We start from the raw sequence: 16425 nt of genomic DNA on the forward strand, positions 1-16425 counted from the left end.
GGCCCACCTGGGCCTCTTCTGGTGCTCCTTCTTGGCTCCCACGTTTCCTTGTGGTCCAAAAAATCTCTGTAAAGTTCTGTGGCATTTGGACTTCATATGATATTGATTTTCTGCGAAGGAAAAAACCAGCAAAACTCAACAACTAGCACTAGGCACTATATCAATAGTTTATTCCTAAAAATGATATAAAGTTGCTATAAAATTATCATAAAACATCCAAGAATGATAATTTAACAACATGTAACAATCAAAAGTTATAAATACGTTGGAGATGTATCGCTCCTCCTCGTGCCCACCTCCATTTGCTGCATTTCGATAACAACAACACGACAACAACAAAGCCTTTAGTACCAAACAAGTTGTGGTAGGCTAGAGGTGAAACCCAGAAGATCACGCGACCAACTCATGGTTCTCGCACATGGATAGCAAATTTCCACGCACACGTGTCCATGGCTAGTTCTTTGGTGATGCTCTAATCCTTTATACCTCTCTTTACAAACTCTTCCCATGTCAAGTTCGGTCTACCCCGACCTCTCTTGACATTATCACCACGATTTAGCCGTCCGCTATGCACTCGGGCTTCTCGAGGCCTGCGCTGAATATGCCCAAACCATCCGAGACGATGTTGGACAAGCTTCTCTTCAATTGGCGCTACCCCAACTCTATCTCTTATATCATCATTCCATATTCGGTCCTTACTTGTGTGGCCACACATCCATCTCAACATGCGCATCTCCGCCACACCTAGCTATTGAATATGTCGCCTTTTAGTCCACCAATGCTCAGCGCCATACAACATTGCGGGTCTAACCATCGCGCTATAGAACTTTCCTTTTAACTTTTGTGGCACCCTCTTGTCGTAGAGAATGCTAGAAGCTTGGTGCCACTTCATCCATCCAACTTTAATTCGATGGTTCACATCTTCATTGGTATCCCCATCCTTCTGGAACATTCACCTGTAATAACGAAAGGTGTCCTTCTGAGGTATCACCTGCCCATCAAGGCTAACACCCCCTCCTCCTCGTGCTTAGTAGTACTGAAAGCACACCTCATGTGAGAGAAAATTTTACGGCAATTGATATTGAAGATTTTGTTGACAGAGAGATACTTGTTTGGAATGATGAGATGATCATGCAATTCTACTTCACTACACATTTTTATCCAAATGGTAGAATTGTGTGGATGAGTGAAGGGCGGAGATATGAGTCAGCTGATGAGGAGTGGGAAATCATCATAGGTGCTCCAAAGGTCCACGAGGGTGACTTGGACGTGTACACTAAGCCAAAAATGAATCACAACTCTATGGCTAATATGTACAATCAAGTGCCCCACAAGTAACTGAATACAGACAAGCTTGGCTCTGTCTATTTCCTACAAGCAGGAATACCCACTACCAACACTATTACGAGGTATACCTTGATGCCTAAATCAGGAGATGATAAGATGATCATAGGGTATTCCATCAACATGCTGCAGCATATTTACACTCACACCAGGAATAGAGTGATGTATATGATAGTTGAGACAGTTAGGAGGACTACCGCTGATCAGAAAAGATCGTGTGGATATGCTTTGTACATCCAGATGTTTGTCAACTCCAATATGGAGAATAATGCATATCTACTTGATCGTCCACATTTGCCACTACAACCTGAATTTGAAGACAATCAAGTTTTGATGTACCCCATCCATCCCAGTTCAGCTTCAGCTCGTGTACAAGTAGATGCAACATCAGAGGAAGAGGCAGCTAGAGCAGCTCCATCACCGCAGTTGGGAACCAAATAAGAACATATGGCATTCTTTGTTAGCACCATCCAGAGGATGGAGAAGAAAATTACACACGTCTTGCTGAACCAGAAGAGTCTTGAGAGGATCGTGGAGATAAGTTCCATGACCTGGACATCAAAGTGATGGAGTTTATGTTGGGGAACGTCGCATGGGAAACAAAAAATTTCCTACGCGCACGAAGACCTATCATGGTGATGTCCATCTACGAGAGGGGATGAGTGATCTACGTACCCTTGTAGATCGTACAGCAGAAGCGTTAGAGAACGCGGTTGATGTAGTGGAACGTCCTCACGTCCCTCGATCCGCCCCGCGAACAATCCCGCGATCAGTCCCACGATCTAGTACCGAACGGACGGCACCTCCGCGTTCAGCACACGTACAGCTCCACGATGATCTCGGCCTTCTTGATCCAGCAAGAGAGACGGAGAGGTAGAAGAGTTCTCCGGCAGCGTGACGGCGCTCCGGAGGTTGGTGATGATCTTGTCTCAGCAGGGCTCCGCCCGAGCTCCGCAGAAACGCGATCTAGAGGAAAAACTATGGAGGTATGTGGTCGGGCAGCCGTGAGAAAGTCGTCTCAAATCTGCCCTAAAAGCCCCATATATACAGGAGGAGGGAGGGGGACCTCGCCTTGGGCTCCAAGGGACCCTCAAGGGGTCGGCCGAGCCAAGGGGGGGAGGACTCCCCCCCAAACCGAGTTGGACTTGGTTTGGTGGGAGGAGTCCCCCTCCCTTCCCACTTCTTCCCTCTTTTTTTTTCTTTTCCTTTGATTTCCTTCTCTTGGCGCATAGGCCCCCTTGGGGCTGTCCCACCTGTTGGGGAACGTCGCATGGGAAACAAAAATTTTCCTACGCGCACGAAGACCTATCATGGTGATGTCCATCTACGAGACGGGATGAGTGATCTACGTACCCTTGTAGATCGTACAGCAGAAGCGTTTGGAGAACGCGATTGATGTAGTGGAACGTCCTCACGTCCCTCGATCCGCCCCGCGAACAATCCCGCGATCAGTCCCACGATCTAGTACCGAACGGACGACACCTCCGCGTTCAGCACACGTACAGCTCGACGATGATCTCGTCCTTCTTGATCTAGCAAGAGAGACGGAGAGGTAGAAGAGTTCTCCGGCAGCGTGACGGCGCTCCGGAGGTTGGTGATGATCTCGTCTCAGCAGGGCTCCGCCCGAGCTCCGCAGAAACGTGATCTAGAGGAAAAACTATGGAGGTATGTGGTCGGGCAGCCGTGAGAAAGTCGTCTCAAATCTGCCCTAAAAGCCCCATATATATAGGAGGAGGGAGGGGGACCTTGCCTTGGGGTCCAAGGGACTCCCAAGGGGTCGGCCGAGCCAAGGGGGGGAGGACTCCCCCCCCCAAACCGAGTTGGACATGGTTTGGTGGGAGGAGTCCCCCTCCCTTCCCACTTCTTCCCTCTTTTTTTTCCTTTTCCTTTGATTTCCTTTCCTTGGCGCATAGGCCCCCTTGGGGCTGTCCCACCAGCCCACTAAGGGCTGGTGTGTCTCTCCAAAGCCTATGGGCTTCCCCGGGGTGGGTTGCCCCCCCGGTGAACTCCCGGAACCCATTCGTCATTCCCGGTACATTCCCGGTAACTCCGAAAACCTTCCGGTAATCAAATGAGGTCATCCTATATATTAATCTTCGTTTCCGGACCATTCCGGAAACCCTCGTGACGTCCGTGATCTCATCCGGGACTCCGAACAACATTCGGTAACCAACCATATAACTCAAATACGCATAAAACAACGTCGAACCTTAAGTGTGCAGACCCTGCGGGTTCGACAACTATGTAGACATGACCCGAGAGACTCCTCGATCAATATCCAATAGCGGGACCTGGATGCCCATATTGGATCCTACATATTCTACGAAGATCTTTATCGTTTGAACCTCAGTGCCAAGGATTCGTATAATCCCGTATGTCATTCCCTTTGTCCTTCGGTATGTTACTTGCCCGAGATTCGATCGTCAGTATCCGTATACCTATTTCAATCTCGTTTTCCGGCAAGTCTCTTTACTCGTCCCATAATACAAGATCCTGCAACTTACACTAAGTTACATTGCTTGCAAGGCTTGTGTGTGATGTTGTATTACCGAGTGGGCCCCGAGATACCTCTTCGTCACACGGAGTGACAAATCCCAGTCTTGATCCATACTAACTCAACTAACACCTTCGGAGATACCTGTAGAGCATCTTTATAGTCACCCAGTTACGTTGCGACGTTTGATACACACAAAGCATTCCTCCGGTGTCAGTGAGTTATATGATCTCATGGTCATAGGAATAAATACTTGACACGCAGAAAACAGTAGCAACAAAATGACACGATCAACATGCTACGTCTATTAGTTTGGGTCTAGTCCATCACATGATTCTCCCAATGACGTGATCCAGTTATCAAGCAACAACACCTTGTTCATAATCAGAAGACACTGACTATCATCGATCAACTGGCTAGCCAACTAGAGGCATGCTAGGGACGGTGTTTTGTCTATGTATCCACACATGTAAATGAGTCTTCATTCAATACAATTATAGCATGGATAATAAACTATTATCTTGATACAGGAATTATAATAATAACTATACATTTATTATTGCCTCTAGGGCATAATTCCAACAGTCTCCCACTTGCACTAGAGTCAATAATCTAGCCCTCACATCACCATGTGAATTACATTGTAATAAATCTAACACCCATACAGTTCTGGTGTCGATCATGTTTTGGCCGTGGAAGAGGTTTAGTCAGCGGGTCTGCTACATTCAGATCCGTGTGCACTTTGCATATATTTACGTCCTCCTCCTCGACGTAGTCGCGGATGAGGTTGAAGCGTCATTTGATGTGTCTGGTCTTCTTGTGAAACCTTGATTCCTTTGCTAAGGCAATGGCACCAGTGTTGTCACAAAACAAGGTTATTGGATCCAGTGCACTTGGCACCACTCCAAGATCCGTCATGAACTGCTTCATCCAGACACCCTCCTTAGCCGCCTCCGAGGCAGCCATGTACTCCGCTTCACATGTAGAATCTGCTACGACGCTTTGCTTGGAACTGCACCAGCTTACTGTACCCCCATTAAGAATAAATACGTATCCAGTTTGCGACTTAGAGTCGTCCGGATCTGTGTCAAAGCTTGCATCGACGTAACCTTTTACGGCGAGCTCTTCGTCACCTCCATACACGAGAAACATCTCCTTAGTCCTTTTCAGGTACTTCAGGATATTCTTGACCGCTGTCCAGTGATCCACTCCTGGATTACTCTGGAACCTACCTGCCATACTTATGGCCAGGCTAACATCCGGTCTAGTGCACAACATCGCATACATGATAGAACCTATGGCTGAAGCATAGGGGACGGAGCGCATATGCTCTCTATCTTCATCAGTTGCTGGGCACTGAGTCTTACTCAATCTCGTACCTTGTAACACTGGCAAGAACCCTTTCTTGGACTGTTCCATTTTGAACCTCTTCAAAACTTTATCAAGGTATGTGCTTTGTGAAAGTCCTATCAGGCGTTTTGATCTATCCCTATAGATCTTAATGCCTAGAATGTAAGCAGCTTCTCCTAGGTCCTTCATAGAGAAACTTTTATTCAAGTAACCTTTTATGCTCTCCAAAAGCTCTACGTTGTTTCCAATCAGTAATATGTCATCCACATATAATATTAGAAACGCCACAGAGCTCCCACTCACTTTCTTGTAAATACAAGATTCTCCAACCACTTGTACAAACCCAAATGCTTTGATCACCTCATCAAAACGTTTGTTCCAACTCCGAGATGCTTGCACCAGTCCATAAATGGATCGCTGGAGCTTGCACACCTTGTCAGCATTTTCAGGATCGACAAAACCTTCGGGTTGCATCATATACAACTCTTCCTTAAGGAAACCGTTAAGGAACGCCGTTTTGACATCCATCTGCCAGATTTCATAATCGAAAAATGCAGCTATTGCTAACATGATTCTGACGGATTTAATCATCGCTACGGGTGAGAAGGTCTCATCGTAGTCAATTCCTGGAACTTGTGAAAAACCCTTTGCCACAAGTCGAGCTTTATAAACGGTCACATTACCGTCAGCGTCCGTCTTCTTCTTAAAAATCCATTTGTTCTGAATAGCCTTGCGGCCCTCAGGTAGTATCTCCAAAGTCCACACTTTCTTCTCATACATGGATCCTATCTCGGATTTCATGGCTTCTAGCCATTTGTTGGAATCTAGGCCCACCATTGCTTCTTCATAATTCGCAGGTTCATTGTTGTCTAACAACATGATTGATAAGATGGGATTACCTTACCACTCTGGAGCAGCGCGTGATCTTGTCGACCTGCGTGGTTCAACAGAAACTTGAACTGGAGTTTCATGATCATCATCATTAACTTCCTCCTCAACTGGCGTCGCAACGACAGAGGTTTCCCCTTGCCCTGCGCCACCATCCAGAGGGATGAGAGGTTCGACAACCTCGTCAAGTTCTATCTTCCTCCCACTCAATTCTCTCGAGAGAAACTCCTTCTCGAGAAAAGTTCCGTTTTTAGCAACAAACACTTTGCCCTCGGATTTGAGATAGAAGGTGTACCCAACTGTCTCTTTTGGGTAACCCATGAAGACGCACCTTTCCGCTTTGGGTTCCAGCTTTTCAGGCTGAAGCTTTTTGACATAAGCATCACAACCCCAAACTTTAAGAAACGACAACTTTGGTCTTTTGCCATACCACAGTTCGTATGGTGTCGTCTCAACGGATTTTGATGGTGCCCTATTTAAAGTGAATGCAGCTGTTTCTAATGCATAACCCCAAAATGATAACGGCAAATCAGTAAGAGACATCATAAATCGCACCATCTCTAACAAAGTACGATTACGACGTTCGGACACACCATTACGCTGTGGTGTTCCAGGCGGTGTTAACTGCGAAACAATTCCACATTGTCTTAAGTGAGTACCAAACTCGAAACTCAGATATTCACCCCCACGATCAGACCGTAGGAACTTGATCTTCTTGTTACGATGATTTTCCACTTCACTCTGAAATTGCTTGAACTTTTCAAATGTTTCAGACTTGTGCTTCATCAAGTAGACATAACCATATCTACTTAAATCGTCAGTGAAGGTGAGAAAATAACGATATCCGCCGCGTGCCTCCACGCTCATCGGACCACACACATCGGTATGTATGATTTCCAACAAGTCACTTGCACGCTCCATTGTTCCGGAGAACGGAGTCTTAGTCATCTTGCCCATGAGGCATGGTTCGCACGTGTCAAGTGAATCAAAGTCAAGTGACTCCAAAAGTCCATCAGCATGGAGTTTCTTCATGCGCTTTACACCAATATGACCCAAGCGGCAGTGCCACAAAAATATGGCGCTATCATTGTTTACTCTAACTCTTTTGGTCTCAATGTTATGTATATGCGTATCGCTATCGAGATTCAATATGAACAATCCTCTCACATTCGGTGCATGACCATAAAAGATGTTACTCATAGAAATAGAACAACCATTATTCTCAGACTTAAAAGAGTAATCGTCTCACAATAAACAAGATCCAGATATAATGTTCATGCTCAACGCAGGCACTAAATAACAATGATTTAAGTTCATCACTAATCCCGATGGTAGTTGAAGTGGCACTGTGCCGACGGTGATTGCATCAACCTTGGAACCGTTTCCTACGCGCATCGTCACTTCGTATTTCGCCAGCCTTCGTCTATTCCGCAGTTCCTGCTTCGAGTTGCAAATGTGAGCAACAGAACCGGTATCGAATACCCAGGCACTACTACGAGAGCCGGTTAAGTACGCATCAATAACATGTATATCAAATATACCTGATTTTTCTTTGCCCGCCTTCTTATCTGCCAGATACTTGGGGCAATTGCGCTTCCAGTGACCCATACCCTTGCAATAGAAGCACTCTGTTTCAGGCTTAGGTCCAGCCTTGGGTTTCTTCGGCGGATTGGCAACAGGCTTGCCACTCTTCTTCGAATTGCCCTTCTTGCCTTTGCCGTTTCTCTTGAAACTAGTGGTCTTGCTCACCATCAACACTTGATGCTCTTTACGGAGTTCAGACTCTGCGACTTTCAGCATCGCAAACAACTCGCCGGGAGACTTGTTCATCCCTTGCATGTTGTAGTTCAACACAAAGCCTTTATAGCTTGGCGGCAGTGATTGAAGGATTCTGTCAGTGATAGCTTCTTGCGGGAGTTCAATCCCCAGTTCAGCTAGACGGTTTGAGTACCCAGACATTTTGAGCACATGTTCACTGACAGACGAGTTTTCCTCCATCTTGTAAGCATAGAATTTATCGGAGGTCTCATACCTCTCGATCCGGGCGTTCTTCTGAAAGATAAACTTCAACTCCTGGAACATCTCAAATGCTCCATGACGCTCAAAGCGACGTTGAAGTCCCGGTTCTAAGCCATACAAGACTGCACATTGAACTATTGAGTAGTCCTCCTTACGCGCTAACCAAGCGTTCTTAACACCCTGATCAGCCGTAGCGGGTGGTTCATCTCCTAGCGCAGCATTAAGGACACAATCCTTCTTTCCAGCTTGTAAGATTAGCTTAAGATTACGAGCCCAGTCTACAAAGTTGCTTCCATCATCTTTCAACTTAGCTTTCTCTAGGAACGTATTAAAATTCAGGATGACACTTGCGTGAGCCATGATCTACAACACAATTATATTCAAAGTGGACTTAGACTATGTTCAAGATAATTAGAGTTCAACTTAATCAAATTATATGCTAAACTCCCACTCAAAAAGTACATCTCTCTAGTCATTTGAGTGGTTGATGATCCACTTACACTATCCCAAGTCCGATCATCACGTGAGTCGAGAGTAGTTTCAGTGGTAAGCATCCCTATGCTAATAATATCAACTATATGATTCATGATCGACCTTTCGGTCTCATGTGTTCCGAGGCCATGTCTGCACATGCTAGGCTCGTCAAGCTTAACCCGAGTGTTCCGCGTGCGCAACTGTTTTGCACCCGTTGTATGTGAACGTTGAGTCTATCACACCCGATCATCACGTGGTGTCTCGAAACGACGAACTGTAGCAACGGTGCACAGTCGGGGAGAACACAATTTCGTCTTGAAATTTCAGTGAGAGATCACCTCATAATGCTACCGTCATTCTAAGCAAAATAAGGTGCATAAAAGGATTAACATCACATGCAATTCATAAGTGACATGATATGGCCATCATCACGTGCTTCTTGATCTCCATCACCAAAGCACCGGCACGATCTTCTTGTCACCGGTGCCACACCATGATCATCCATCAACGTGTTGCCATTGGGGTTGTCGTGCTACTTATGCTATTACTACTAAAGCTACATCCTAGCAAAATAGTAAACGCATCTGCAAGCACAAACGTTAGTATAAAGACAACCCTATGGCTCCTGCCGGTTGCCGTACCATCGACGTGCAAGTCGATATTTCTATTACAACATGATCATCTCATACATCCAATATATCACATCACATCATTGGCCATATCACATCACAATCATACCCTGCAAAAACAAGTTAGACGTCCTCTAATTTTGTTGTTCCATGTTTTACGTGGTGACCAAGGGTATCTAGTAGGATCGCATCTTACTTACGCAAACACCACAACGGAGATCTATGAGTTGCTATTTAACCTCATCCAAGGACCTCCTCGGTCAAATCCGATTCAACTAAAGTTGGAGAAACCGTCAGTTGCCAGTCATCTTTGAGCAAAGGGGGTTACTCGTAACGATGAAACCAGTCTCTCGTAAGCGTACGAGTAATGTCGGTCCAAGCCGCTTCAATCCAACAATACCGCGGAATCAAGAAAAGACTAAGGAGGGCAGCAAAACGCACATCACCGCCCACAAAACCTTTTGTGTTCTACTCAAGAAGACATCTACGCATGAACCTAGCTCATGATGCCACTGTGGGGAACGTCGCATGGGAAACAAAAATTTTCCTACGCGCACGAAGACCTATCATGGTGATGTCCATCTACGAGAGGGGATGAGTGATCTACGTACCCTTGTAGATCGTACAGCCGAAGCGTTTAGAGAACGCGGTTGATGTAGTGGAACGTCCTCACGCCCCTCGATCCGCCCCGCGAACAATCCCGCGATCAGTCCCACGATCTAGTACCGAACGGACGACACCTCCGCGTTCAGCACACGTACAGCTCGACTATGATCTCGGCCTTCTTGATCCAGCAAGAGAGACGGAGAGGTAGAAGATTTATCCGGCAGCGTGACGGTGCTCCGGAGGTTGGTGATGATCTCGTCTCAGCAGGGCTCCGCCCGAGCTCCGCAGAAACGCGATCTAGAGGAAAAACTATGGAGGTATGTGGTCGGGCAGCCGTGAGAAACTCGTCTCAAATCTGCCCTAAAAGCCCCATATATATAGGAGGAGGGAGGGGGACCTTGCCTTGGGGTCCAAGGGACTCCCAAGGGGTCTGCCGAGCCAAGGGGGGGAGGACTCCCCCCCAAACCGAGTTGGACTTGGTTTGGTGGGAGGAGTCCCCCTCCCTTCCCACTTCTTCCCTCTTTTTTTTCCTTTTCCTTTGATTTCCTTTCCTTGGCGCATAGGCCCCCTTGGGGCTGTACCACCAGCCCACTAAGGGCTGGTGTGTCTCCCCAAAGCCTATGGGCTTCCCCGGGGTGGGTTGCCCCCCCCGGTGAACTCCCGGAACCCATTCGTCATTCCCGGTACATTCCCGGTAACTCCGAAACCTTCCGGTAATCAAATGAGGTCATCCTATATATCAATCTTCGTTTCCGGACCATTCCGGAAACCCTCGTGACGTCCGTGATCTCATCCGGGACTCCGAACAACATTCGGTAACCAACCATATAACTCAAATACGCATAAAACAACGTCGAACCTTAAGTGTGCAGACCCTGCGGGTTCGAGAACTATGTAGACATGACCCGAGAGACTCCTCGGTCAATATCCAATAGCGGGACCTGGATGCCCATATTGGATCCTACATATTCTACAAAGATCTTTATCGTTTGAACCTCAGTGCCAAGGATTCGTATAATCCCGTATGTCATTCCCTTTGTCCTTCGGTATGTTACTTGCCCGAGATTCGATAGTCAGTATCCGTATACCTATTTCAATCTCGTTTACCGGCAAGTCTCTTTACTCGTCCCATAATACAAGATCCCGCAACTTACACTAAGTTACATTGCTTGCAAGGCTTGTGTGTGATGTTGTATTACCGAGTGGGCCCCGAGATACCTCTCCGTCACACGGAGTGACAAATCCCAGTCTTGATCCATACTAACTCAACTAACACCTTCGGAGATACCTGTAGAGCATCTTTATAGTCACCCAATTACGTTGCGACGTTTGATACACATAAAGCATTCCTCCGGTGTCAGTGAGTTATATGATCTCATGGTCATAGGAATAAATACTTGACACGCAGAAAACAGTAGCAACAAAATGACATGATCAACATGCTACGTCTATTAGTTTGGGTCTAGTCCATCACGTGATTCTCCCAATGACGTGATCCAGTTATCAAGAAACAACACCTTGTTCATAATCAGAAGACACTGACTATCATCGATCAACTGGCTAGCCAACTAGAGGCATGCTAGGGACGGTGTTTTGTCTATGTATCCACACATGTAAATGAGTCTTCATTCAATACAATTATAGCATGGATAATAAACTATTATCTTGATACAGGAATTATAATAATAACTATACATTTATTATTGCCTCTAGGGCATAATTCCAACACCACCAGCCCACTAAGGGCTGGTGTGTCTCCCCAAAGCCTATGGGCTTCCCCGGGGTGGGTTGCCCCCCGGTGAACTCCCGGAACCCATTCGTCATTCCCGGTACATTCCCGGTAACTCCGAAAACCTTCCGGTAATCAAATGAGGTCATCCTATATATCAATCTTCGTTTCCGGACCATTCCGGAAACCCTCGTGACGTCCGTGATCTCATCCGGGACTCCGAACAACATTCGGTAACCAACCATATAACTCAAATACGCATAAAACAATGTCGAACCTTAAGTGTGCAGACCCTGCGGGTTCGAGAACTATGTAGACATGACCCGAGAGACTCCTCGATCAATATCCAATAGCGGGACCTGGATGCCCATATTGGATCCTACATATTCTACGAAGATCTTATCGTTTGAACCTCAGTGCCAAGGATTCGTATAATCCCGTATGTCATTCCCTTTGTCCCTCGGTATGTTACTTGCCCGAGATTCGATCGTCAGTATCCGCATACCTATTTCAATCTCGTTTACCGGAAAGTCTCTTTACTCGTTCCGTAATACAAGATCCCGCAACTTACACTAAGTTACATTGCTTGCAAGGCTTGTGTGTGATGTTGTATTACCGAGTGGGCCCCGAGATACCTCTCCGTCACACGGAGTGACAAATCCCGGTCTTGATCCATACTAACTCAACTAACACCTTCGGAGATACCTGTAGAGCATCTTTATAGTCACCCAGTTACGTTGCGACGTTTGATACACACAAAGCATTCCTCCGGTGTCAGTGAGTTATATGATCTCATGGTCATAGGAATAAATACTTGACACGCAGAAAACAGTAGCAACAAAATGACACGATCAACATGCTACGTCTATTAGTTTGGGTCTATTCCATCACGTGATTCTCCCAATGACGTGATCCCGTTATCAAGTGACAACACTTGCCTATGGCCAGGAAACCTTGACCATCTTTGATCAACAAGCTAGTCAACTAGAGGCTTACTAGGGACAGTGTTTTGTCTATGTATCCACACAAGTATTGTGTTTCCAATCAATACAATTATAGCATGGATAATAAACGATTATCATGAACAAAGAAATATAATAATAACTAATTATTATTGCCTCTAGGGCATATTTCCAACAGTCTCCCACTTGCACTAGAGTCAATAATCTAGTTCACATCACCATGTGATTCCAACGAATGCAACACCTATATAGTTCTGAGGTCTAGTCACGTCTTGCTCGTGAGAGAGGTTTTAGTCAACGGTTCTGAAACTTTCAGATCCATGCGTTCTTTACAAATCTTTATGTCATCTTATAGATGCTGCTACTACGTGCTATTCGGAAATGCTCCAAATATCTACTCTACTATATGAATCCGTTTCACTACTCATAGTTATTATGATTAGTGCCAAAGGTTGCATCGACGTAACCCTTTACGACGAACTCTTTAACCACCTCCATAATCGAGAAAAATTCCTTAGTCCATTTAGTTACTAAGGATAAATTTTGACCGCTGCTAGTGATTCAGTTATGGATCACTCTCTGTACCTCTCAACAGATTTTGAGTCAAGGCACACATCAGATGCGGTACACAGCATGGCATACTTTAGATTCTACGGCTAAGGCATAGAAGACGACCTTCGTCTATTCTCTTTATTCTGCCATGGTCGGGTTTTGAGTCTTACTCAAATTCACACCTCACAACGCAACCAAGAACTCCTTCTTTGCTCATCTATTTTGAACTCTTTCAAAAACTTGTCAAGGCATGCATCTTGTTGAAACTTCTATTAAGCGCTTTTGATCTATCTCCATAGATCTTTGATGCTCAACATTCAAGTAGCGTAATCCAGGTACTCCTTTGAAAACTTCTTTCAAACAACCTTGTATGCTTTACAGAAATTCTACATTACTTCTGATCCACAATATGTCAACCACATATACCTATCAGAAATTCTATAGTGCTCCCACTCACTTCTTTGGAAATACAAGTTTCTCATAAACCTTGTACAAACCCAAAATCTTTGATCATATCATCAAAGTGTATATTTCAACTCCGAGATGCTTGCACCAGTCCATTGTATGATCACTAGAGCTTGCATACTTGCTAGTATCTTTTAGGATCGACAAAACCTTCTGGTTGTATCACATACAATGTTTGCTCAAGGAAACCGTCGAGGAAACAATGTTTTGACATCCTACATGCAATATTTCATAAATAATGCATCAACAACTAACATAATGCTAACAGACCTTTAGCATCGCTACGAGTGAGAAAGCCTCATCATAATCAACTGGTTGATCTTGTCGAAAACATCTTTGCGACAAGTCGAGCTTTTCTTAATAGTGACTTATCACCATCATCGTCTGTCTTCCTTTAAAGATCCATCTTTACTCAACAGTCCCATGACCATCAAGTAGTTCTTCCAAAGTCTACACTTTGTTTTCACACAAGGATCCTCTCTCGGATTTCATGGCTTCCAGCCATTTGTCGGAATCTGGGCCCACCATCGCTTTCTCCATAACTCGTAGGTTCATTGTTGCTCAATAACATGACTTCCAAGACAGGGTTACCGTACCACTCTGTAGTAGTACGCGACCTTGTCAACCTACGAGGCTTGTAGTAACTTGATCTGATGCTCGATGATCACCATCATCAGCTTCCACTTCAATTGGTGTAGGCGCCACAGGAACAACTTCCTGCGCCCTGCTACACACTGGTTGAAGTGATGGTTCAATAACCTCATCAAGTTCTACCACTCTCCCACTCAATTCTTTCGAGAGAAACCTTTCCTTGAGAAAGGATCCGTTTCTAGAAACAAACACTTTGCTTTTGGATCTGAGATAGGAGATGTACCCAACTGTTTTGGATATCCTATGAAGATGCATTTATCCGCTTTGGGTTCGAGCTTATCAGACTGAAACTTTTTCACATAAGTGTCGATGCCCCAAACTTTCAAGAAACGACAGTTTAGATTTCTCTAAACCTCAGTCTATACTGTGTCATCTCAACGGAAATACGCGGTGCCCTATTTAAAGTGAGTGCGGTTGTCTCTAATGCATAACCCATAAACGATAGTGGTAATTCGATAAGAGACATCATAGTATGCACCATACCAAATAGTGCGTGGCTATGACGTTCAGACATATTATCACACTATGATGTTCCAGGTGGCATGAACTGCGAAACAATTTCCACATTGTCTTAACTGTGTACCAAAACTCGTAACTCAGATATTCATTTCCATGATCATATCGTAGACAGTTTATCCTCTTGTTACGACGAACTTCACTCTGAAACAGAATTGAACTTTTCAACATTTCAGACTTGTGATTCATTAAGTAAATACTCCTGTATCTACTCAAATCGTCATTGAAGTAAGAACATAATGATATCCACTGCGTGCCTCAGCACCCATTGGACTGCATACATCAAAATGTATCTCTTCCAACAAGTTACTTTCTTATTTCATCTCAATGAAAACAAGGCCTTGCTCATGTGGTATGATTTGCATGTCACTAGTGATTCGAAATCAGGTGAGTACAAAGATCCATCAGCATGGAGCCTCTTCATGCAATTTATACTAACATGACTCAAGCGGCAGTGCCACAAGTAAGTGGTACTATCATCATTAACTCGTATCTTTTGGCACAAATATCATGAACATGTGTAACACTACGATTGAGATTCAATAAACCATTGAAGGTGAATATTCAAGAAAATAGAGTAACCATTATTCTCTTTAAATGAATAATCGTATTGCAATAAACACGATCCAATCACGTTCACGCTTAACGCAAGAACCAAATAACAATTATTTAGGTTTAACACCAATCCCGATGGTAGAGGGAGCGTGCGGCGTTTGATCATATCAACCTTGGAAATATTTCCAACACGTATCGTCACCTCGCCTTTAGCTAGTCTCCGTTTATGCCGTAGCTTTCATTTCATGTTACTAATCACTTAGCAACCAAACCGGTATCCAATACCCTCATGCTACTAGGAGTACTAGTAAAGTACTCATCAACATCATGTATATCAAATACACTTCTTTCGACTTCTGCCAGCCTTCTTATCTACCAAGTATCTAGAGTTGCTCCGCCTCAGTGACTGTTCCCCTCATTACAGAAGCACTTAGTCTCGGGTTTGGGTTCAATCTTGGGTCTCTTCATTAGTGCAGCAACTGTTTTGCCGTTTCACGAAGTATCCCTTCTAGCCCTTGCCTTTCTTGAAACTTAGTGGTTTTACAAACCATCAACTATTGATGCTCCTTCTTGATTTCTACTTTCGCAGTGTCAAACATCGCGAATCGCTCAAGGATCATTGTATCTATCCTTGATATGTTATAGTTCATCACGAAGCTCTCAAAGATTGGTGGCAGTGACTTTTGGAGAACCATCACTATCTCATCTGGAAGATTAACTCCCACTTGATTCAAGTGATTGTCGTACTCAGACAATCTGAGCACACGCTCAACGATTGAGCTTTTCTCCTTTACTTTGTGGACAAAGAATCTTGTTGGAGGTCTCGTACCTCTTAACAAGGGCACAAGCATGAAATCACAATTTCATCTCTTTAGAACATCACTTATGTTCCGTGACGTTTTACAACGTTTTCGGCGCCTTGCTTCTAAGCCATTAAGTATTTTGCACTGAACTATCGTTTAGTCATCAGAAACGTGTATGTCGGATGTTCATAGCATCCACAGACGATGCTCGAGGTGCAGCACACCGAGTGGTGCATTAAGGACATAAGCCTTCTGCGTAGCAACGAGGACAATCCTCGGTTTTACAGACTAAGTCTGCAAAGTTTGCTACTATCAATTTTCAACTAAATTTTCTCTAGGAACATATAAAAAACAGTAGAGCTATAGCGCAAGCTACATCGTAATTCGC

Source organism: Hordeum vulgare, chromosome 2H, assembly GCF_904849725.1.
Source record: "Hordeum vulgare subsp. vulgare chromosome 2H, MorexV3_pseudomolecules_assembly, whole genome shotgun sequence".
NCBI classification, from domain to species: domain Eukaryota; kingdom Viridiplantae; phylum Streptophyta; class Magnoliopsida; order Poales; family Poaceae; genus Hordeum; species Hordeum vulgare.